The following is a 25,938-nucleotide window of genomic DNA, read 5'->3' as shown; positions in this document are numbered from 1 at the left end:
ATTATATGCGTCAACCTAATTCAGTGATAAGAAAATCCTTACTATAAATCCTACCATGTGGGACAAATCTGTCAAGATCTTGATTATCAAAACAAATGAACAGACAGGAAAATGTGACATGCACAGCATATACTTTACATGATGAATTAGCCCTTGCAAAACTGACAGACATACTGTATCGAGATGGTAAGGTTGCTATGGAAAACAATGCTTTTCCTTCCCCAGCTAGAGAACTACAAGTTTCTAAGGGAGTGATTGACTACTAGCAAAAGCCAACAAATTTTCTGTGGTTAAACACTACCTGCATATAACAGACATATTTCTGTAGTGTTCTTCAGAAGCTAATACCTCAATGACCTCAAAGTGTCACTGGAGTGACTATAGCCAGAAGCTGTAAAGTTGTTCTCTTTCCCTTCAGTATATGCTTTTAGTGATTTACACTAATGCTTTAGGGATTCAAATAGTGATGGTCAAATAAATAAGGAAATGTAATTTATCATGTGCTGAGCAACAACATTGTCAGCTCAGGGAAAGCAAGAAACTCCTGTCTCAAGTTAGAAATGTGAAATACAACTTCAGTTACTTTATCTACCCAAAAGTTTGGATGCTATTCATTCCTCAGAACTAAGTTAACATGTAAGAACAGAGTTTCTTCTTCTTATATACATATATATACTCATATATATATATATATATATGTATGTATGTATGTATGTATATATTCACACTTTCTGTTTGAATAAAAATTGTGAGAAAGCTCATTTTCAGCATACTTCACATCCAAAATGGTGTTTGGAACTGAAGCAGGAAACACAGTGATGCATTCAAAGCAACAGAGCAAACTTCAGTAAGAATTTAGTAAATTGACTTTAAGAATTATTTTTCTCAACAACTCATAAGCATGCAGTCAAGAGCTCTCCTGCACAAAAGCTAAAGCTCCAGAGAGACTAAAAGGTGATTGTATGTTCCTGACGTAAGACATTCAGAACCTAAATCACAGTGGACTCACGTTTGCTATAAAAGAATAACACAAGTTTCATACAGTATTCCTGACATCTTTGTGGATTACTTCTCCTGGAGCCCTGTCAGAAATCCAAATTAAATTAGTTTCTCCCGGCTTTCTTAGCAAAATCCAAACATAACTATGTTCTAGTTGAGCCCAAAGGAAAAGTGGATGCCAGCTGATCACAAACTCTCATTTAGTTGTTGATTTCTCTGATTATAGGGCATCTTCTTCCTTTTAAGTTATGAAACATATGCGCTTGTCATTATCCAATAAGGCTCAGACCCAGCTATGCCCACATCATATCCACAATGCAAACTGATCAGCTGTCTGTATGTCTAGAAGGTGCTGTTGCCATCTTTCTACTTCCTATTGTAGTTAATCAAAAGGTCACAAGTCAACTGATAAAATTAATCATTTAGGTGCTACCATAATGGAAAGTTAAGTGATAAAATAAGGGTGACAAGAAAAGCTCCTAAAAAACTGTAATCCTCAGCAATTTCATCAAAGCTCTGTCTATACTATTGATAGAGGAGAATAATTTGAATACTTATTTCTATTTGAGATATTTTTAATTATCTTAGGCACAAGCAGAAGAGAGAACAAGTAAAACACATTGGTTTTAACTATTAAATCTTAGCTTCTGTCAAGAAAATCTTCTACATGTCAGTAAAATACTTACATGACAATGGAAGTCAAGTTTCATACAGAACTTTTCATAGAGGTATCAAATTATTTTACAAAGTCGGTAACTTTATCATCAATGTACAAATATGTGAATAATACAAAAATCGAGCACAATACTTAAATACTACAAGTAATTGCCAAAATGTAGTTCTATTGTGCAAATCAGCAAGAAACTTAAAGCTGGGGGAGCTACCCAGCACCAAAGAGGGTGACTGCAGAGCAATAGCACAGGAGAGAATAGAATCTAGGAGATTTCAGAAATTGTTTGGAATAACAACAATAACAAAATCAAGATCTTTTTGTATACTTTGAAAAGAAACAAGATCAGTGTGACATTAAACCCAATTTTAAACAAAAAGTGAAGTCTCTTTGCAGATGATGCTTGCAATAAGCCATGTAGAACACAAAACAAAATTGTCAGTAACTTCCCACTGGCAAGACAAATCTATGCAGTTTATCTCATTTTCTCCTCTCCTTCCTTTACTGTACAGTGAAATTTCACTTCTGCACATGTCGCTCCTTATTTTATTGTTTCCTATGCCCAAATTAAATTCTGTGCCCCACCATAACTCAGTATTTGTTTTCCCACTCATCCATTCATTACTCTAAATTTCACTGCTTTTGCACAAAATGTTCTTCTCTTTCCCAAGTCTCCTCTTCCTGATTTTCCTTCACCATTGGTTTCAAAGTTTCTTCATCTTACGTATCTTAGCAGCATTTTAGAGCTGAACTCTATAATACCCCCTTGCTGGCAGAAGGCCACAGAGGAGACTTGCTAAGAGTGCTCCTGTGTATGGTCCCACTTTGGGAGCTTTGTAAGCAACAGCTGTGTGCCTTCTCTCCTGTGCACAGCAAAACAAACTGGGATGCGTGGGTTGCTGGTTTAATTGATTTTTTTTTTTTTTTTTTTTTAGTCTTTCAGCCTGCTTCAGATGTCAGCGTGATCAATGATATTTCACACTCTCCAGCACAAGCTCTGCTGATCCAACCCCCAACTAAAAATACATTGTTCAAAGCAGCACCAGGGGAGGCAATATTTATCCCCCACAACGCACGGGGAATGTCACGTTACAACTTCCTCTTTGCTTTCCTCTTCTATGAAGAGAGGCGTAGAAGGAGGAGAGGGAAAAGGGACTCATAGGACAGAAAGGAGAGCCAGCATTGGAAACTGATGTTGTGTGTTTATCCACTCACATTAAGTATGGAAGAGGCAGTCACAGTTCGTGCTCCCTCAGCGCTCTTGCAAATTCTCATCCTTTCCATCTTCCAGTGGGTGACAGAAAATAGCAGTTACTGACAAATTCTGAGGGAAAGCACAAGACCTAACAAATAAATAAAAGATGCATCCGTATCTCTAGAATGCTGTCCTTCAAATCCACACAAAGTACATATGAGAATTCCCTTAGGAAGCAATGGAAGCTGCCAGTTCCATTCATGAAGTTAAATAAATGGATTTTCCTACTTCTTCCCTGCATTTCTTTAATAATCTGAATAAAAGTTATGAAGTAGTAACACAGCAGAACGTATTAATTCATCCATACAAGGCATCCTTTCCCTTGCCAAGCACTTCAGTAATGAGTGAGGTAACTGGAAAGGCCATGGGAAACATCTTTGTAGGCGGTACTAAAAGCCATGAACACAAAGAAGTAAGGCTGGCTTTGTCACTTAGTTCCATGGGAGAAGATTACATTCTATATAAAGCTGACAACCTGCTACATGGACATGGTGTGAAAAGTCAGCTGGACCATTCCCAGAATCTTTTTGTTTCCTCTCCATTCATCCATTCCTATTTCTTTCTCTTAGCTTGTTATCTTGATGTGCTTTTCCTGGAAAACAGTCTCTTAGTCCTCTTCAGTGGTGGCTCTACTGTTAACCCCTTTTGTGCCTTCTCCACATTGTCCCCATTGTTTTTCTATGTGGAATAAAAAAATCCCCCTGAAAGGTTGAGCCACATTATAGCTTGATTATCATCAATTCTGTCTGCTGATGGTTGAAATACTTTCTGTTTTGAGTTTTGCTGAGATTGCTTCTTTTTTTAATCACTTCTCATTGAAGGTGGGCATCTTCACTAGAGACTCTGACATACAAATTGCATCTGATACTCTCTCATATCATTGCTCCTCTTCCCAGAGTCCCTTCTTTCCAAGCCCAGCTTAAGTCTTCCACTTGTACCCCTTCTGCTATTGATGGAACTCTACAATGTGAAGATAATACATTCTGTACCAAACTTCTGGTATCTCATTCATAAATCCCCTTAACATCTGTTTCTTCTAGGGAGTCTTTCTACATCAGATTTCTCACAATGAAATCTCTACTCCTCTGCCTAAGCTGAGTTCTGGGCTGCTCCATAGATGGGCTGTGACATCTTTGGATGCACCTCCTGAACCTCTGTCATCTGGTTCTGAACTTACTATGTTCCAAAACTCCCAAAAGAAATGGTTTCTTCACCCACTTTCACAGAGAACTATTTCAGAAACAGATTTTCTAGACCAGAAATATGAATCCAAAGCTTTCAGTGCAAATGGAAAATGAAATACACTCTGCTTCTGAGATAACACTAACACTAACAGCTCCAGCCCAGGAGTTGCACCTTGCAAAGTGTTTCTGCCAATTTGAACAACTGAAAACAATTTATGCAGAAATCACAGGCTGAGGGTAATCAGATGTGCCATATTCAAACAAGTTTTCAAAACTGCTAAATGTTTACTTTGGGAAGCAACAGCAGAGCATTGTATGATGAAGAGCTTGGCGTCACTTTCCTAGAAGCTCTCAGTTTGACCTCTGGGTATTAAATGAGAAGAATCACATTGCCTTCTCATTTCATCCCCTCACCTGAACACTGACTGCTACTCTTTCAGAGTTTCTTACTATAAGGTGTATCTTCTTTGCAGAAAATCATAAAAACCACTTCATAACATTCCCCAGGACAAACCAGAACTAAAATCATTATTTGACACCTCAGCCCATGGCCCTGCAAGTGTCTGCTCTGTACCATCAGCTAACTGGACCTCAGATGTGCTGAAATAGCCAATTGGAAAAGAGTCAACATATTTTTGTGCCCCAAAATCATTTTTAAAAGAAAAAATAAACTCCCATTACAAATTAGGAGAATAGTTTTCTTTCAAGTACTGTTTATAGAGTGATAAGAATTACTCTCTCCAAGCCTCAATTTCAAATGGTTTTTATTTACAATAAAACTTTCTACAGATATTAGTGCTTTTTTTTTTCTCTTTCTCTCAAAACAGATAAACACTGCCAAAGTAATTACTAAATACATCTCTCTCCACATAGCCAACCAGGGCTCAATTTTGAAAACTTGTGCTATTAATAAATGACACACTGTAGTAAACTAATTGTATGTAAAGTCAACGGGTGCACGTTTAAGAATTTTAATTACTGCTCCATGATTGCTTTATATTCAACACATAACATCCAGGTAACACAGCCTTTATGATGATAAGCAGTTTAATTAGAAAGCCATGATAAGAAAAAATGCCTTTAAGTTACTGAATTTGCTTATGCTGGCCATGCGATAACTTGAGTACATAGTTTCCCTCGGTATTTTAAAATGTGAAATGTTAATTCTACCCAAACCTTTGTTTCCTCGCACTGTTCCAACTGCTTTATGTGCCATTTGCTTCTCTCTGTCACATCTGTCCACAGCACAGGTTCACTGGGAGGCAAAGCCCAACCTGCCCCTAAGCTCTGGCCCAGCCCACGTCTGGGTGGCACCCTGTGCTCCCTAGCAGCCCCACAGGCTGAGACAACCATGAGCTGCCCGCAGCACACATACCCTCTCAGCAAACTGTCTCAGAGGATGGCCATTGATTTCCTAGTTATTATGAACACGAAATTATTGAATGACAGATGATAGAGTGTTAGGTCCTACAAGTATTTTCCCAAATGGGTTATCTAGCTGGGGTTGCCTTGGCAACGATGCTGTTTGACAGTGCTTATGACAAAGAAGCCTTTGCTCAAATTCAGCTACAAAATCACTCCTTGCTTCCTACCTTGGACCCACAGAAAGTGGAACAAGCTGTAAGGTGAAGGGCTGAGTGCTCCCCAACCCTCCCCAGTCCCTACAGACCCAGGCACAGGGCTGCCAGAAACCCCAGGAGAGACCTCTGCCCTGAGTGGGCACAGTGCTTCTGCCCAAGATCACATTGATCCCTGTAACATAAATTAATAGGTCTGACAGTGCTAAATCCATGGGGAACATGAGTTCTGCATAAGGACACACTGCTGATTAAGCCTAGGAGAAGCCAGGCTCACAAATCAGCCATCGCTTTGCACAGCAAAAGGTTGGATCACTTCTTGCCAACGTGCTCCTTCTGTTGCAGGGACATGGTGAACTTCTCATTTCTCTCTTTTTCTTAATCATAATAAATAAAGTTTTCATACATAATGGTTTATTTATTCACAGGCAGTCCCAAGCATGATTACAGCTCCCTCCCCTTAACCCACAGCAGTGCACCTGCCCCTTTCCCCCAGCATCCCCTGGCTGCGGGCCCCAAGGGAGTTCCTGGGTAGTGCTCCCTGTGGAGTGTCTCTCTGTTTGGGTGCAGAGCCACAGCTCAACATCAAAGCAGCACAGCAAGGAAGCTGCAAAGGCTCAGATCAAACAAGAAAAGCAAAGCACAGGGAAGAGTTACACCTCTGGAATATCTGCTCAAGTTTTCTTTCAATTATAGCCCTTCTACCTTCAAGTCATGATTATGGCTTTTTCGTAAACCCTATTTCTACTGGTAGGACACAGTCCAAATATCCTAAAATGAATTTCTGCTACAAACTTTTTCCAGCAGTCATCACCTTTGTCCAACTTTTCTGATGATTCTAGAACACATCTCCCTTACGAATTTCTGACTCACAAAGGAAGTTGCTTCAAACGAAAACAGAATTACACATAAACCCAAACTTCCAGTCAATTACAGGTTGTTTTTCTTAAGCCAACTCACCCATGGTTTAATCCACTGGTCAATTTTTCAGAAACTGAATTATGAGGGAGTAATTTACTGAAGAACTGAGAAGCTCTGCCTCCTTGCAGTGAGCTATTACAACACTGTAGATTTTGGTGCCCAGGGGGGTCCTGGGTCCCTGCTCTTCACTCCCCTATCTGTGCCACCTCACAAACCAGTACATGGGTGGGAAGAGGGTTATTGAAATGTGACTGTTTTCAACAAGTGCCAAGTTATCAAAACAGAAGGCAGAAAAGTACACCCTGGAAAGCTGAAGAATGCCCTGCTATGAAAAAATAAGTTAAAAACGTGACAAATATTCCTTGAGGTCTTTAACAAATGGGAGATCTTCCTCCACTCTTAAAAAAAAAAAAAAAAAAGTCTAAAAGATAGAAAAAGTCACAAAATATAGCTTTTTAAAGCAAGCGGTATTAATGAGGGCAAGTGATGACCAGATCCTCAGGAGACATTGAGAACTAAGAATGGAGAGAGAAAACTGAGACAAATTTCTGGGATGAAGCTTAAATGCTCAGGCTGTGCCAAGAATCCTGTTTCTGGCAAAAAATATTTTATGTCTTAAAATATTTTTTAGTTCATAAAAAAAAATAAAAAATTCCTGGTGCAGCCACATCTGCTCCTAACAGCACTTTTATAGAACTGCTTCAATTAGAGCTGGCTCTCAATGAGCCTCATCTAGGCTGTGCTGCATGAAGCAATAAACAAGGCACTGAAAGCACATGGAGAGCTGCAGCTTCACGCTGCCACCAGCCCCCACTGTCATATTTCCTCTCCTCTCATCTCCTCTTTCTAACATAAGCAAAGCTGTAAATGTTTTAGGGCTGTGAGATAGTCCCTGAGAAAAACAGAGAGCATATGTAGTGTATTTTCACATGGAAAAAAAAAACAGGAGATCCTAATTTCTAAATTGTGCCTTCTGTCCAAAGTATACCCTTGACGCTAACTCGGCTGTGATGCAAATCACTTTACACAGATTACTCAGCCATAGATGATACTAAGGTACCATCAGAAGGGTATTAGTCAACAGTTTCTCATGAAGTCCAATTACGTGTTTTCTATATAATTCCCTGACTACCCACTAAAATTTTGCTGATATTAGCCCATCCAAAAGGCATTTCAGGGACCGAGAGCACAAATAATATCCATTACAAAACCATCCTATGGTTTCTGTCAAATCTAAGTTAAATGCACAGTAGAGACTACTGTGGCTACAAAACTGCAGATTCAGGATATATATGAAACAAAGACACTATGTCAATGCACTATTCTTTTCACACTGAGAGAAATTCAAGCATGCGAAGACCAAACAGAAAAGAATGCGTCTATTGGCATAACACCACCCCAACCCCAAACGCTTCTGTGACAGAACTGTAAGCATCTGTCTGTCCCACAGACATCATTGGTATTACCTGGCTTTTCTCAAATTGCTCATGCAAATACAGAATATCACATCTATTGAATTTTTAATTGAGAGAACAGGTGATAATTTTGGGAAGCAAATTCTCTCCCTTTCTCTCTTCCCAGCCAGATTTTTAGGATGTTCCCCTTCTGAAGGCATTTAAATGGCTTGATGATTGAAGGCATAAGTAATGGCTACAAAGCCCTTCACCTGTAGGTCATAGGTTTGAATTCAACCCTAGCTGATCATGATGGAAAATTATTATGATGAGACAGCTGTTCAATGGCCTATCTGAAACATGCTGGTAGTCTCAGTCCAGTTCCTACTGGGCAGGTGTTTGTATTAATAAAATCACACCACTTAATTCAATGGCCTTGTTGGTAGTGTCAAAAAGGAGGCCAAGGACAGAGCAGACTCATGGACTAGGTTCATTTTCCTGACAGAGAACCAAAAGACCTTTGCCTGCATTAGCTTGATGCAAAATGATGAGTAGCAGTGGGAAACACAAGCTGTCACTGGCTTTACCAAATATGCTTTAGAGACAAAATAAGGTTTCTCCATATTACCATAAAAACTTCGACCAACTATTCCTTCAAGATTTGGATTATTTTTAAGAATTTCTTATTTCATTTGAGTTTGTATATCGTGACAAAAAATATAGAAGACTTCAAAGTGAAAGCAAGGCTCATAAAGAATTCCAAGACCAAAAATTGCGTAGGTGGGGGGGGGGGGGGTAAAGATTATGTTTTGTTTCTTTGTATTATCCTCATACACTCTTTCTCAAAAGAAAAGATTGAAACATTTGGAGAAGAGCAGAACCTGTGAAGCATCAGCATAAGCATATTTCTTATTTGTGGGATTTCCAGGAAACAGTCGTTAATTCATTCATTTATGCTACAAAAGTTGTCTAAGAGAGTACAACAAAAACTTAATGAAACGAAACAACTTAAGCACTACCTTAACTATAATCAGCACTACCTTAACTATAATCAGCACTGGCACCTCTCAGTCAGTCCTGGAGAGCAGGGGATCAACTCCCATAGTTTTAGCTATCAGTAAAAATAAAAGCAGTAAGCTGCTCATTCAGGAGTTGACTGGCAGCAGAAAAACTCCTCTAAATATTTACAGATTCTGTTATATTTGCCCTTTGGGTTCATATGGCAGGGCTCATTCTACACAATTCATATGAACCCTTTGGGTTCATACTGCTCCACTTTTTGATGATGGGTCCAGCCATTGATGGGCCAAAGCAAACTAGGAAGTCATTACTGAAGCAAGCTTGAAGAGAGAAACGCTAACTATCCTGGTTTGACAAACTTTTTAAGAGTTTTGAAAGAAAATAGCAATTTGATTATGTTTTTCCAGTTAAGAAGAGAAAAATATATCTATAGAACAACTTTCAAAAGAGACATTGTGTTCCAGAAACGGTAAGAGGAAAAAAAAAAAAGCTTCATTGAGAAGACAAGTGCTAAGGAATATCTCTTTTTCACTTGACTGAAAGTGATTGTATTTAATTATGATACTGAAAATGGAATGAAAAAAGTGAAGGGCTATTTCCCTCAAATGTTTCTATTTTAAAATCCTGATTAAAGTCTTAGTGCAGTGCAATACTGTACAAACACACTTGTTTAAAGATAACAGTACTCAAACTTATTTTGCTATGGGCAGTAAGCTAAGAAAACAAAAAGAATACATTTGCTCACTGGGCAGATTTCTCTTATAAGACAAATAGCAAATTCAATCTGTTAAAAAAATTACTCCATTCTAAAAGCAATTAACGAGGGCATTTTCCCCCTAGCTTGACTTGTCAATCCTATTAGACCAAATTCTAATTAAGGGTAGCTATTTTATATGCCAAATGAAAATAATTTAGTGCCAGTTAATGAATACTGGCTTATAACTGATTAGTCACTTTGATTCTGTCTTGTTGCAATGGTAGAAATTACTTTAAAAGACACAGTAAGATCAGTAGTCATTTTCACACATTTGTTAAACAAACAATTTTCCTTTGTGACCAAGTTAAGCTATGGAAATACCTGAAAACATGAAAAAGATAGGTGTAACAGTTTGTAAGTATGTTGGAAAATATTAACTACTCCAAATAATAATAATAATAATATCTAACTATTAAGAATGGGTATATTTTCCCCACATCACATCTGCAACAAGTAGACGGACTAATTAAGTCCAAGCTCCTGTGGACCCTTTTCAAAAGCTCCACATTGTTCCTGTACTGGGGGCCTCAGACCTGGATGCAGTACTCCAGGTGAGGCCTCATAAGGGCAGAGTAGGGGGACAGTCACTTCCTGTCCCTGTTCGCCACCTCTGTTCTGATGGAGCCCAGGATACCATTTGCTTTCCAAGCTGCAAGAGCACACTGCTGGCTCATGTTCAGTTTGCCATCCACCAGGACTCCCTGGTCCTTCTCCACAGAGCTATTCTCAAGTTCTTCTCCCAGTCTTTATACATATCTGGAGTTACTTCAACCCAAGTTCAAAACCTTGCACTTTGCTATGTTTAACCTCATTACGTTCACACAGGTCCACCTTTCAAGTTTCTTGAGGTCCCTCTGAATGGCATCCCTTCCTTCTAACATGTCAACTGCACCCCTCATTTGGTATTATCAGCAGACTTGCTGAGGGTGCATTCCAGCCTATCATCAGTGTCACTGATGAAGGTGCTAAAGAGCACCAGTCCCAAGACAGACCCCTGGGGGACACCACTCATCACCATCACCACCACATGGACATAATGACACAACCCTCTGTCTATGGCCTTCCAACCAATTTCTTATCCACCAAATAGTCCTCCCCTCAAAAAAAAAATCTGTATCTCTCTAACTTAGAGATAAGGATATGGTGGGGTACCATGTTAAAGGCCTTGCACAAGTCCAGGTAGATGACATCGGTCACCTTTCCTTTGTCTACCAATGTCATCACTCCATTACAGAAGGCCACGAGATCGGTCAGACACAACCTACCCTTGGTAAAGCCATGCTGGCTGTCTCAGACTACCTGCTCATCCCTCATGTATCTTAACATGTCTTCTAGGAGGATCTAGTAGTACCTAGTTCCATCTTTGCAGGCACAAATGTGAGGCTCACCGGAGAAGGAGCCACTTGAATTGTTCAGGAGCCACCCCAAGGCAGTTTGCATTTGGTATGCCAGGACACTGCAGTACATGCAGCAGAAATTTTATTTACTACCTTTTGAACAGCTGTATGGTTGTGTAGGTATGAGCATTTCTCTATAATGATTTAAAAATATTCAATGCTTTCCCATCAAAAGACCCAGAGTACTTTCTAACAACTGAGTTCTGCTTTTGTGACACCTTACCTTGTCTTCTCATGTGGACATAGGTACCCAAACGATTAATCAGCTTCAGAAAAAGTAAGTTGAAAAACAAAGAATTCAAGATTGAACTGAACATCACATCACCAGAAGAAGCCAGATTTATGACCAGTTTCACTCACACGAAGCAGATGTGCCTCTTCATATATTTGCCACCACAGCATCAAAATCACACAAAGGAGCTCTTCTCAGACTAGAAAAGCCCAAGAGACTTGGGTAAATGATTTCCAGAGTAAAAGCAGTAATAAAAATGAAACAAAAACAAAAAAAAAAAAAGTGGAGAATTGAGGCATGACAAAAGAATCACTTTTTGAATACCAGAAAGCTAATTTTTGCCAAAAATTTAAGATACATATTCAGAAATACTCTTTAGTTTTCTTAAGCATTTGACCAATTCCTCCTGAACTTCTAAACATAAGGTGCCTAACTGATTTTGAATCTAGATTAAAATATTAGTTGCTTAAAAAAATACAGTGGTAAATCAGTAGACAACATTCCAATATTTCTTTAAGCAGCAAATTTATATTCTACCTAAAACAAATCAGCGTTCACTCTTGTCCCCTCTCTGCAATGATTTAAAGCAGCTGCAGTATTGATATTTTATAATATTTAGACTTGACATTGAAAAACACACACTCTACACTTATTGACAGACTGTGGCTCAGGATACCTAATTTAAAGCAAGTCACATTGATGAAGGGATTTTGCTGGCCTCAGTATTGCACTTTTTTATATTCACCTATACTTTTAGTTTATATAGTAGCCACGGTCATCATTGAAAATTAATGAAGGGGTAACAGAATAAAAAAAACCACACCTGATATTCTCTGTATTTGATTTATGTGCAAGTTTCACCTTGACTTCAAATAGTAAATAAAAATCCACATCCTTAAAAAGGATATCCTTCTGGAATTCAGGACCATATTCATGTAAAGTGTGGTAAAAAGCTTCTATTACTGAATCTATATCTACAACTATCACCATAAAATGCTCTGCATTTCAGTTGTACCTAGTTCCCTGAGATCCGAGAGTGTGCCACTGTAGCACACGACTGTGTCCCCAGTGCAGGAGTGTGCCCCTTGTCCTCGTATTTGTCAGAAACTGCCACCTCATATACTACATACAGCCTGTTCACATGCAGAAAGCAAAGAAGTTTGCTGTCTCCATCAGGATATTTCCTAAGCAGCAGCATTCAATTTCAGTTGCAGAAAGAGATAAAGATATTTCTGGTTTAAAACTGTGCAGCAACTCCATTGCTCTTTAATTTTGCATAGTCCCCCTGAAGCACTTTGCTGCTGAATAGCCTTTAATATGATTTGAAGCAAATACCACTCCAGGGTTTTCTCATCTTCATCACTTGTTTGTTTTGACCTTGACATTTATTCAATTAGAACTGATTTGCCAATCATACACAACCCTTCTTAAAGTCCATTTCCATACACCAGTGAATAGGCCCATTCAGTTAGCAATGATCTTTCAGCATGCCCAAAGTAAAAACGTACAAGCCCAGAAGCATACAAAATAGCCAAGGTACCCATCACAAGGAATCCGCTACTTCTTTTCCTATCATTGCTCCCAGTAAATGGAAATGAAGTGGATCTACAAAACATCTTTTGGCAAATAATCAGCTCCAACATGGTCTCTCTGTCAGATTAATCAGTTCCTTGAAATCTGCGTCAGTGGAGGCATGCCTCGAGTTGGCTGAGGCAGGATCCGTCCCTGATTATCATGTCAGCTCCTTCACAGCTGGAGAACAGAGGAGAGCACGCCGTCCCTATCACATGTCTGTCACACACTCAGCTCGGGGAGAGAAGGACTTGTTAAGATTGTCAAGTACCATTCACGAATTTATGCCTGTGGAGTTGTTCCTCCTGGAAGAGAACCAAATAATTCATACTTTTTGAAAATTGCTTATGACAGCTTTTCAGTCTGCTTCAGGCTGGCTCTCAGTGATGATTTGTATTTTCATATACTCCTCATAGATTAAGAAATTTACACCTGTCAGGTCCTGACAGAGTGTCTCCATCTTCAACCTTTTCAGGGAAAATTCTTTGCTTGCAGACATTATCCAAATAAGTTTCTATCAGAAGTCTGGCTGACATAACAGGTGGAGGTGCAAGAAATATGTGGCAGACAAGCAGTGAATTTTAATGAGAGACAGGGGCTTCTGTGCCAGCATGAAAGGGATGGAAATAACAGTACTGATCCCTGGCACTTTAAACTGCATATGAAGCCCATGGGTAGTTGTTAGGAGAAGACATAAATGCCGGGTTGTGAAACTTTCTTTACTGCCCAGGTTGACATCAGACTTATTTCTATTTAGGAATCATGCTTGGTGTCAAAGCAGCTCAGCTGACAAAATCCTCATAAATAAACAGAAAGTGGTTGTTCCCACTGGTACGTTTGTTTATAACGTTGCTAAGTTTTTCCTCCAGCCAAAGCAGAGGGGTGCAGAGCAGGCAACGGGTGCAGAGGGATTCCTGGGCATGGAATTCTAGGCATTCGGCCAATCCAGACCTGAAGCTCCTTGAAAGGCTGACATCCAGGAGGATGCTCACTGCTTATCATGTGGGCAGGGACACTTTGCTCTGGCTAGACCTGCTGAAGCAGTGGGTGGTCCCAGACGTCCCTGCCAACCTCATCTATTCTGTGATTCTGTGACTCTCTGAAGTAACACAATGATAAAACTAGGTATTCTGGTGAGGAAAAGAAATATTGGTAGTTTTGCCAGCTCAGACAGTGGGCTGGCCACAGAATGCAACAGCTCGTTCATCATGCTCATGTGGCAGCATGTCCTTCCCTTTGCCTCCTCCTCCCTCCAGTCCCAGCAGATTTCCCTGTGCCTAAAACACTTTGTTTTCACAAGGCAGACTGAATTTGCCTGAAATGTGGAACATGAGTGAGAAGCCAGGGAGACACCCTTGAAAAGCATCACAGGGAGGAGGTTGCATCACTTCCTGCATAAAAAGTAGCATGTGTGGCCTTAGTGGAGCCATGCCTCCATGTCTGGGGCTACAACTAAAAGAATCTGGGGCAGTAGCATGGGGAAGGACATTGAGTAGCCCTCAGAGGTTTGTTTTGCATCACTGCTGTGAATGATACCTAATGAAGGGCTACAGAAAAAGATGACCAGGGAAGCCCCACTTCTTCCCTTGCCCTTTGGCAGCAGAAGAAACCAACAGGCAATAGCCATCTTTTTACTCTGGATTTTTTGATGGGAAAACCGCTCCATTCAGCAGCAGGCAAAAGACCGAGTGTCCCTAACACATTCTTCCCTCCCTGCAAAAGGATCTAGTTGGCAAAGGAAAAAGAAATGTGGAGCAGCACCATGCATCTCCAAGCCTACTCCCTAAAAGAGCAAGTGTTCGAATTCTAGTGTTTTAAGGCAAGTTATTTCACATGCTTCCCTGCTGTAACTAACCACAGCAGCACTGCTCGGCAGTAGTGCTTAATTACCATTGCTGTTACAGCTTAAGAAATGGATGGATTACTAATATTAAAAAGACACAATTTGGTAACTATAAATTAATGTTATTCAAATTAACTTTTGTTCATAAAGAGGGCTTTTAATGTCACTTATCCATTCAATGTTTACCTCTCCTATTTTGTGACTGATGTGTGAACCGCTGAATTATTCAATTTCTTTGATCTTTTAAAATTCTTTATTACTTGTTACCTTCTACCTTTAATGATCATGCCAAGTTCTTCCAAATAAAGGGCTCTGTTAAAAGAAAAGACCCAGTTAACCACTCAACAGATTAATTTTCCTTCTTATGTAATTCTCACTGTGAACCTCTCTTCTCCCTTTGATTGCAGGAGAAATAAAAACCTCTGATATGTATATTAGCTGTTGAACCTCTTTCTTTTGCTCAGGCAAGATGTGCAAGTTTGCTTATTTCCAGCAAGTTCTAAAGGTAAAGGTAGATGTAACATACATGTACACACTGTTGGAGCTGGAGGAGGCACTCATTTGCTAGGAAGTTCTTGAAAAGGTCACTTCAGTCCTAGAGGCAGTCAAGTCAACCCCATTAATGGCATAGTCAGCTGCTGTCGGCATTACCTTTCCCAAAAGGCCATTTTTAGGTTCAGGCTACTAAATGAAGACTTCAGCTTTATTCCATTCAGAAATCCTTAACAAATTTACCACATATTAGATGGTGTTCCTATAAAAATGCTGCTTTACCTGGTTGGGACACTTAAACTACTTCACAAGATAAAAAAGGAAGTATGTCTTTCAGGTTTACTTTTTCAGTGAGAAAGTTCTTAGAATAGCAATCTTCTCCTTAAAAGATGGCACCTGCCAAGCACTCATATGGAAGATTATATGTATCTGAAAACATACACAAGCATGAAATAATATCATCCTGTATCAAGTGACTGTAATTAATTTCATTAAAAAATCAAAAAATATTTGTAAGTGGAGACAGACTTACTATTGAAATATACAGCAGTCTGTCAGCAGTGGCACAGCTGATGAACACCTGCTCTAATTCTATATATGACATGAAGCCTAATTGTTTTGTCATTCTTTCTTATCTAGAGGAGCTTTATCACAGGATTGGAGGAAGTACAGACATAAAGACTGGGAAAAAGAGAAGGAAATCATCTGCCTGACCCTCTTATGCTGAGGCAGGAGAAGCTGGAACCTTCTCTGCTTTTGACACTGGTATGAAACAACTCTGAAAAATATCTTAAAACTGGCCTGAACATGATCAAATCTCAGCAATGAAAAAAAACTGGGTGAAGACAAAAATACTGTTTTCTATGCCAAGTGAACGGAAACGTGCGAGACTTCTGACAGTTGAAGTGAATGCAAATGAAATGACGGTGAGTTTGAGCAGCAAATTGAGTATACTTGCAATATGATATAGATGCAAAAATTAATATTTGTCGCTGTTAATGAATGACAGATGTGCATTCACATAATAGCAAGTTCCACTCGTTTTAATAAACAGATCTAATATCCTCCAGTTTCAGATATGGAAAATTTTGATAGCAAATCTTGATTTCTGAATAGAGGAGGTGAGCTTCTCATCTCCTCCCGCAATACTAAAGCCAAACTCTAATACACAGCTTTTTCAGCACTGCTGGTTTGGAACAGCTCTAGTCCAGCTTTCTGTGACGTACCAGTTCACTTACATAGATTGCAAGGCAGTTAGTGATCCATCAACAAGAGATAAATATAACATATATTTTATTACTCAATCTACACAGATTCATATCAATTAAGAGATTTAAAGTAGCTTTTAGCTTGTTTGAGACTAAATCTTCACATCTTCCATTCAGACATCCCCACTACTTCGTTACTCATGTGCTCACCTACTTCATTACATCACATCAGGAACTACAATGTGTAAATTCCACAAGCATTAACTTCTTTTTTCCTTAGATTTTCTTTTTTCAGTTTATATTTCATGACTCTTCTTGAACTTTTGGTAGCTTAAAAAAACAAGCAGTTTAGCAGTCAATGATCATCTCAAATTATTGCTCCTTGTTCTATTCAATTGATTCCATCAACAAATACACAGAAGCTGAAAATTATATCTACACAAGAAATGAGAAATAATTTATTTGAAAAAGGTTACAGTAATTAATTGCACTATTTCATTTTTTAAACATGCCTGCCATGTGGCTGAAGTAGCTTTGAATAGAATATTGCCCCAGTGCTGAAAACCATGACAAACTCCTTTTGTTAAGAAACGTATCTGAAGAATTACTGGATAAGAAGAGCAAACCAGTAGTGAAAGTATGCTGAATCAAATCCAGTTCCCCCAATGGTAGAAAGACTCTTCAAGCTGCTATAGATCACGTGCAAGAAAGCATCATGGTACAGCTCCTTCCTTAGTGGCAGAGGCAGCCACATGCCCTAGTGACTGCTCAGTTTCTCATGCAACCCTTGGAAAAGCACCTTTCTCTCATACTTTGCTCTCTCTCCATGTCCTTGCCAAATGGCCTTTGACCAAAGGCCATAGTAGAACTTAGAACTAGATGCCTGAAATCAAAAGACGCTGGCCTGTTAAGTAGGCTTTACAGTGCCTGCAAGAGACAAATCACAAGCACCAGACACATTCCTTGATAAACACTGCACTAAAGGAACAATCTCCAGGAAGACCAGCAGCCACCTCTCCTGTTGGCATCACAGCCAGGCCTCAAGCTCCTCTGCATATAGGCATTTGATGGGGGGCTTCCCCTATAGCCACCGTTGCCCCTTCAGCATACAGCTGGGCCTGGGACTGGCAGGCACCACACTGCTTTTTCTGGCTTTCTTGGCAAGAAATGCCTGAATTCCAGCAGTAGAAGGGAAAGCTTTCCCATGCTGTGCTCTGATAAATCATGAAGCAACTGTTTTCCAGCAGATTGGAGTACACTCATTAGTAATTCATCAGCATGCTTTTCTTTCCTACATACACGCTGTTTCTCATTAATGCACCACTGTGGTCTTACCCAAAGAAAGCAAGGGAGAAGCTGACAGTCCAGGTGTAGCATGCATGGGATACATGTACTCACAGTGCATAGCCTACAGAATAATGGGAATATTTGTATAATGAATTCATGCATTGACAAAGAGAGGTCTGATTCACTGCCTTGCAGTTCCAGTGTTGTGCCAGGAAGACTTAGTGGGAAGATCTTCTAGACCACATTGCCTGTACTCCACTGTGACTGCAATTTCCACAGGTTAAGAGATTAAACAGAACACTTTCAGTGAAAGATGAAGAAAAAAATGCAAAATAATGATATATCTGCTTCCACCTTTTCTGTCATGTTTTCTAGAAAACTGCCTGATACAAATCAAGCCAAAGCTGAATTAAATGTATCTGAATTAAATGTATAAAAGCCCAGGAAAGAGATGAGAGTAAATAACATAATATTCAGGGGAATTCAGCATAGGACTACCAATACTACTTTAGGATTAAGTCTTCAAAGGCCAAGTTCTTATAACCACTTAAATGCACAACTCTGCACATTCTACTTTTATCCATATCTAATATTTTCAGTGTTCATTGTCCTTCACAGGCCCAAAATGTCCAGAGGATTCTTATCCTTTTTTTTCTGTAGGATATTGCTTGTTCTTCATGATTTCTTCAAACAGATTTATAGCGGAGCTTGTGCTCTGATAGACATAAAAGCCTTTTCAATGAAGATGACACAAACTTTTACCAGGAAAAAGTAACTGTCTCTGCTTTGTCATACCTAGACATTCATTTGAGTTGTACACAGCACATTTTTCTTGTCTGTGTCAAGAAGCTGAAAAAAAGGAAAAATAATTACATGGTCCTCCAAAAAAAAAAAAGAAAGAAAAAAAAAAGAAAAAAAAAAAAGAAAAAAAAAAAGAGAACAATTCCTGAGATCTTTGCTTTCTGTCCTAATACTGAACAGGGCTACTAACATGGATCAGCCTTTATTTCCTTTCTTGAATGTCATGTCATTGACACTGAACTGCCACACAGTTTTAACAAATGGAGGAGCAGAAGGATATATAGCAAAGCCTCTTAAATCCCCAGAGTACTTGAACTATCCATTTATGAGAAGAGAATAGGAAGCTCTTCCTGCTGAGAGCCCAGCCATCAATTTCTGAAGAATATACGTCCTCAGAGAAAGCAAGTCCTACTCTCATGGCTGGGTAGATAACCTTCCAAGTATGAGCCCCTATTCATGACTGGATCTGCAGTCAGGCAAGCATGATGCCTCTGCTCCTGCTCATAACATCTCAGAGAAGCAACAGAGAGGAGTTAACAAACCAGGGAATGACAGAATAATTGCTTTAATTCAGGGATATCGGTGTTGCTCAATAAAACACCACTCAGCACACAGTTACTGGGGAAGGACAAATGACCTGTACTTTAATATCAGACTGTTTCTCCTCCCAGAGCAGCCAAGTATTTGGAAGGCAAAATAAAGACCTGTATGGTTGAAAAAAAAAAAAAAAAGAAAGAAAGAAAATGAAGAAAATAACACTATACCTCTTTCTCAGGAACAATGTTGGGGTGAACTGTTACAAGTTTGCTAAACTACAAACCATCTTGAGTTATGTGGAGGACTCTACAAATGAAAACCTAATAGAACCCCCTGCACTCTTCTTATTCCTTGAAATTGAACTGTTCAGATTTTGTCTTCCTCCCTTAGCAGGTTTTTGTCTGCTCCAGTCATCAGCAAATTCCTCTACCTAGCACATGCCTATTAATTTCTTCAAGCCTCAAAACAATACAAGTGCCTCTGGTGAAAATCATCATGAAGTGAGTTCATTCACCCTATCTTTGCGGGAGATTGGCAGAGACTTTCTTACTCATGCAGAGCACTTACTGTGGTTTTGCAGTTAGACACATTCAGGAGAAAATACAGCATGTTAAATAAAAATAAGTGATAGTTTTCTCCTTGGAGCTTTAAGTATAGAGTTAAAAAAAAAAAGCACCACAAATAGCACACATATTTTAGGGTAATAAAACAAAATAATGATCAGAAAGTTTGCATTTTTACCCCAATCTTTTGGTTATTTTTAGACATAACCAAAGTGATAATCTTATTTTTTAGGCTGATTCATATCACATAAAGCATTAATCAATCTTCTATTCTTTTCATCTAAAATGGACTTGATAACTGTTAATAGGACATTCAAAGCAAAAAGCAAGCTGTCATTTCTTTTTTCAGCAACAAAGAAATAACTGGAGAAAAAAAAAAAGATTATATAGAATACTGGCACTGACTTCATTTACAGTTTTTGCGTTGACACAACAGTTGTTTTCATACTATAGAATCATGGACTGCGTTAGCTCATATTTGAAATTCTTCCCCCAAAGCTACTTGCCGTTTCTCTTTCTAATATATGTTGAACTAAAGAACACAGGTTTCTAATACAGTTTTAAAATAATGAATTAAATCTCTTTTACTAAGAAAGTTTGGAAGGAAATGCCTAACAATTACCAATGAACATTCCTACCTTGGCAAAAATAAGCCATACTGTCTAAATGAAGCAAAATATTGACAGCAGATTTTTTCGTTACAACGTTTTCAGATAGATTTTTTTCCATGTGGCAAGTTTCTATGGTTATAGAATCTTCCTTTTACCACACTAATATTTAAGCATCATTCTTTGCCTGCTATTTCTGCTCTGTCAAATCTGGCAATACCCATTTTATTGCTAAACTCGTGTAAAAAGAAACAGGTTATCCAAAAAGGAAACATTATGGTCTATCCCATTAAACACAGTAAAACTTTAAGTCTCACATAAAAATAGGTCACCCAATTACATAGTAAAAGCGACATTTTTTCATTGTCCAGTACACAATATATTTACAGGAAAATTACCAGAAACCTCTCAGCTGTGCCAGATCTGAACCTTATATTTAGATGCAGTCATATATTACTGCTGATAATGTGATGTCAGTGAATAGATTGAAATTTTTCACTGTCCTTTATCAAGATAAATTGTTCTGTCAATAGCAAATGGCTGGCAAGTATTAACACTCTGCACACTGTATGACTTTTCATTCCAAGCAAAAATTGTATTTAATGCTTTTGCACAAAATCTATGGCCGTGACTATCCCTATTACGTATTTAACTACCTTTTAAAAGGAGGATTTATTTCTGAAAATTAGGACCCAGGTAACAAGATGGTACCATGCATCATAAACTTTAAGTCAATACAAGGCAGGACACTTGCAGTTCAAATGGGGAAATACCTTCCTCTCATCACTTAGTCATCCAGTAGCATTATCAAGCTGTGGTGGGAGCAGCTGCTCAGAGCAGAACTTTATCTTGGCTTCCTTCCACCTACACCGCCACAGAGTCCCACAGTAGCAATTTGCTCATTGGCCTATTACTTTCAATAGGTATTCCAGTAATTGGCTATTTCACACTTGTAAGGCTTGATCTGGCAGAGTGCAAAGGGCAGGCAACCAGCCTGTCAGGGTCCTGCAAACCAGTCGTCCATCAATTATCATCAGCTTATACAAGAATGAGCAAATTCTCTGAAACCTTGTTGTTGTGGATCCACTTTACTATGAGTGCAGTTTATCTCCAAATCATGTTAAGATCCCATATGAAGATCAAAGAGGTTGCTATGGAGGAGCATGTTCATGGGCTGGCACATGCTGAGGTGGGAGGTGGCATATCTGGAGGACCGCAGCTTCTCCTAGGTTCTGTGGCCACCTGCTGTCCCACATACACTTCTTTTGGCAAGAAATACACAGACAGATATATTTTGTTTTGTAAATGATGATTTAAAAGAAGAAACGATACTACCTCCAGCAGCCTGGTATGGCTGGACACATGTAAGTATTTGAGGCAAAATGTTCTATATCTGCATTTATGGCAAATATGTCCAATGAAAACAAAATTAACAACCAGGGTTAAAGCACTAAGGTAGGTTAAAAAGTTACAGAGATCGTAACACAATCGCTTTTCTATATCTTTCCATACCAGCCTTTTTAATTACAACTACCTAAAAAGCAAAAAGGCATACAGGGATTGATAATCTTATTTCATATTTTTTGGATGTCCAGAATCTATATAATACCATTTAGTATAAGGCACAACAAACCTAGATGATGCATTCCAAAAGGCCAATTGGATCTGTTGATCAGATAAATAAAAAAGTGGCCTCTCATCTAGCAACTAACTGCCTTGAGCAGAGTAAGCAAAACAATTAAAAACAAGCAAACAAACAAAAAACTCATCTGTTATCGGTGTTAATAAAACTTCAAGTGTTTAAAAATGAAAAAAAAAAAAATCACATACATATTAAGAGCAAAGTGATTTAGAAAGCTGCTAAGGATGTTCAAAAATCAATTCCAAACTTTGAGAGGATGTGACTAAGGCTCTTCATAAATCCACCTCCAAATGGATCTAAGAGTTATGCAGCCTTACTAGTTGAATAAATGAAGTGACACTGAAGCATATCTAATTGTAATACATCACAAGATAATCTGTCAAGCCCCAAGTGTTCAGGTCCTGTCACCCTTCTTCATCCATTATTTATATGCAACCTTCATTGCCAGAGAAATCCCTATGAAGTATAGCACAGCATCCAAATGCAGCCGTTTTAGCCGCTCTGCAGATACAGACAGGGATCAAACCCACACAAACTCTCCAAAATAGCTGTTACTCTGCTGCAGAGAGAGATCAGGAAGGAACAAATACAAAAAAAAGTTAGAAAGGCCACAATCATTTACTGCCTTGCTTAATGGACTGAAGAGCTACCCACCCCTGTGCCTTTGCCAACTGCAGTGGATACTATGGTGTACCCTGCTGCCAAAGCTTGTTTTATATCCATTTCAAAATGCTGTCGGGGTCCCCTCTAGCCTTTATTCCTTTATCCTATTTTAGACAGGAAGGCATCTGCTGCTGTAATAGGCAAGCAAACTAATGGAGCAGCGCAATATTTTTTACTCCAAACTTGCCAGAGATGTGTGAAGGGCAAACAGTTGGACATATTTACATACATTCATGATCCAGAAAGTCTCAGTTCAGCAGCTGCTGCCACAAAGGCCATCCTTTCCTGTTAGCCCACTCAGCAAGCACAGCTCTGCTCTGCATCCTGCAGGGAGTGATGGGCAGCTTGCAGGGGAAGCCTCCAGAGTGACTGCTGGGCTGGAGGAGGGCTTTCTGCATTTGATTTTAATACATGAAGTCACAATTTCTTAAATACCACATTATTGCAGAGGAGACAAGCGTTCCTCCTCTTGTTCCTCCTCTTCCCTGAAGACGCACATTTCACGGTACTTTAGCGGTTCAGCCAGGACCTCTGCGTAACTCATGAGACTGCGATAACAACCCAAAGCTGCTTCAGGCATGCAGCACTAGAAAATTAAAGGACCTGTAAATTACATGGCTATATTCCCCCCACAGCCCAATAACTGGCTTTATAATTTGTCAATAAAGTACCAAATAAAAAAGGTACTCTCCAGATAAGACTGCTGTTGCCATTTGGCTCTGGCAAGCCTTTAATGGCGTTCCATTAAGCCTGTGGTGTGACAGTCGCTGATAGGCCACGCGTGTTATCAGCAGGAGCCCCACGGACGCTGCTGGTGTCCCCAGGGCCCAGCCTCCAGCAGGCAGGAGGCCGTTCGCACGCGGCTCCATCTCGCTTTATCGCTTCCTGCCGTGGTGCTCTGACGCTGCCTTCCAGTTAACAAAGCCACCTCCAGCAGACATGTAGCCCTGTCCTGAGCTGCTGCCTGCCTGTTACAACCCCAGTAGCTGGAGGTAGCCATGAGATTTCTCCTTGCGTACTCAGAAGGAAATAGGAGCAGGCCTCGCAGCAATACTTTCATCCTGTTGAAAGTTACTGTTCCTCATTCTTAGGCTAAAAGCTTGCCTGTTGCTATCCCTGATGCTCCCACCCCTTCCTAGCTGCCCAGCAGGAGTAATTGGACAGGAAGTCTCTCTTCCTCCATCTCTCATTCATTTGCATAGACTTAATTATATACAATTTCTTCTTTTTTTTTTTCAGTGCAAAGAACAACTGCTCTCGAGCTGTTACTATGCCTGCATGTTTTCATCCTTAAGAAATGGCAGTAGCCCTCAGGTTGCCAGCCCTTGGGAAGCAAGGCATTAAGACATCAGCGCAGCATTCCCATGGCTTAATGTGAGTGATTTTCTCCCCTTCCCCAGCCTTTTTATTTTCAGGTACTTTCTACTTCCTATTTGGGCTTCTGAGTGATACAAGTGTGTAATTAGCAAAAAAGACGTTAGCACCTATAAGGCACTCTTCAGCCATCAAAAGAATCAAGCTATGCAATTCTACATGCTGATTCTTGTAATTAAAACATTAATTTCTTACTTTTGGGGAAAAATAAAATTCCTGTATTTCACAGATGATGGCAGAGCTAAAAAATAATTTAAGATGATAATGCCACATGAAAATAAAAACCTCTTCTGATTGAATTTCAAGGACTCTTCTGTTTAACTAGCTTCAAGAGTCCTTTTTTTGATCATAATAAAATTATTTGCCATATGGTTCAGATGCTTGTGATCCTCTCTCAATGAGAGGATTATGCATGAGATATAATGCCTACTGTAGCTGCAGCCAAGCACACAGCTGGCTCTGATAATGCCAACAAATGGCTTCATCTATCTCAATGTCACGTAGGAGCTGGTGCGATAAGAATCAGCCCAGAGCACAATTAAAATCTACATCATCTGTGAGAAAGGTGATGGAGGTTCTGACATCAGAGCTGTGCCAGATTCATCCTCTTTCCATTGTAACAGAAGAAACATGTTGCCCCCTTCACCCTGTCACACTAATGATGCGCTTTGCACATCCCTTCCTGTGCACATTAAAGGTAGTAAATCATGGAGACTCCTATTTAAAAGCTTCACCTTTATCTGACATTCAGTAACGAGAACAATTTCTAAATTTAAGTTAAGTGTATTTCTTGCTCCCCTCTCTGTGATGAGATAATGCCATTTAAAGTCTGCAAGTGAAATATGCATGGAGGAGTTTATGATCCATATGGCCCTGAATTGTGACAGTATGCAAGAATTTCCTTGTTTTAATTCCACAATATTTAGTCACACTAATAAAATCAGGCCTGTGCATCCATTTCTTCTCCACCAAAGCAAATTTTATTGCAAAAATTTCCATAATTCACAACAAACAAGCTTGATATCAAATCACTGATGAACCTCCTCTTTATGGTTTTTAAAACTAGTGGAGGACTTATGCAATTATTTTGTTTTATTGCTACATTCATTAAAGGGGAAATCCACAAATATGTTTTATTAGCGTTTTCAGTGTCTTCATGTAAATATAAGACATAATTATCTATGTCTAACTCTCAAATTTTATTAGAAGCCTGGGCTCTATTAAAATATTTAAAGCCTTTCTATGTCAGATATGTAAAAGCTTGTCTTGTGGAACATAGCAAAACACTAGCTGTTTTCTCCTTTCTGTCAATTTATCTGCATCAGTTGTGGCACACAGCAAGCAGTATTGCTAATCAATGCAATGTAGGCACTGAAAAATAAAGATATGCAGGTTTACACTTGCTTGTGATCTGTAATGAGTTTGAGATGTAATTAAAGTCCATTTAAAAATCTTTAATCACACAATACACATGCACACTATTTTCAGCTATCTTCTGGTTAGGTCTTAAGTTAATGTCCCAGTGCAGGCTCCTTAATTACACTGATAAATGTACTTTTAAATGCTCATGTTTTGTACTGAATCAGACAAAATACATTACATTTGACTTTCTGGAGTTACTTTAGCTTGATGTCATTTGTCATAATGGTGCTACACCATGATAGAGCTGATAATATGCAAGTATTAAAGTATTATGTTATGCAACAACAGCAGAAGTCTAAATCCAGGAACAGAATGCTGAGCCTCTCTCCATATGAAAATTATCACCTCATTGCTTTCTATTAAGTAGTCAATGATAATAGAAGGCTTTCCTTATGAGCCAGATTGTGCATCTTGAACAACACTGCTCTTTTAACTTGATTTGGAAAAAAGTGGCAACAACGTTCTCTTCCTCAAGAGGTACAAGGTTTGGGGAAATGTCCAAGTGAGATTAAAAAAAAAA

At 39.2% G+C, this 25,938-nt stretch overlaps 1 protein-coding gene and 1 long non-coding RNA gene across 2 annotated transcripts in view; one reads left to right on the top strand and one right to left on the bottom strand.

The window, feature by feature from the left end:
• Positions 1-24,010, top strand: part of LOC146545235 (uncharacterized) — a 34,675-nt gene extending 10,665 nt beyond the window's left edge. Inside the window, exons 2-3 of the long non-coding RNA XR_014882125.1 lie at positions 15,953-16,239; positions 23,862-24,010. This is a non-coding gene — a long non-coding RNA (uncharacterized LOC146545235). The remainder of the gene's footprint in view (positions 1-15,952; positions 16,240-23,861) is intronic.
• The window catches only part of PDZRN4 (PDZ domain containing ring finger 4), a 245,593-nt gene that overhangs the window by 115,769 nt on the left and 103,886 nt on the right, over positions 1-25,938 (bottom strand). The window lies entirely within an intron of this gene.

Source organism: Meleagris gallopavo, chromosome 1 (genome assembly GCF_905368555.1).
Source record: "Meleagris gallopavo chromosome 1, MGAL_WU_HG_1.1, whole genome shotgun sequence".
NCBI lineage: Eukaryota > Metazoa > Chordata > Aves > Galliformes > Phasianidae > Meleagris > Meleagris gallopavo.
Note: the sequence above shows the minus strand (reverse complement) of the source record. Positions and strands in the feature narration are given on the sequence as shown.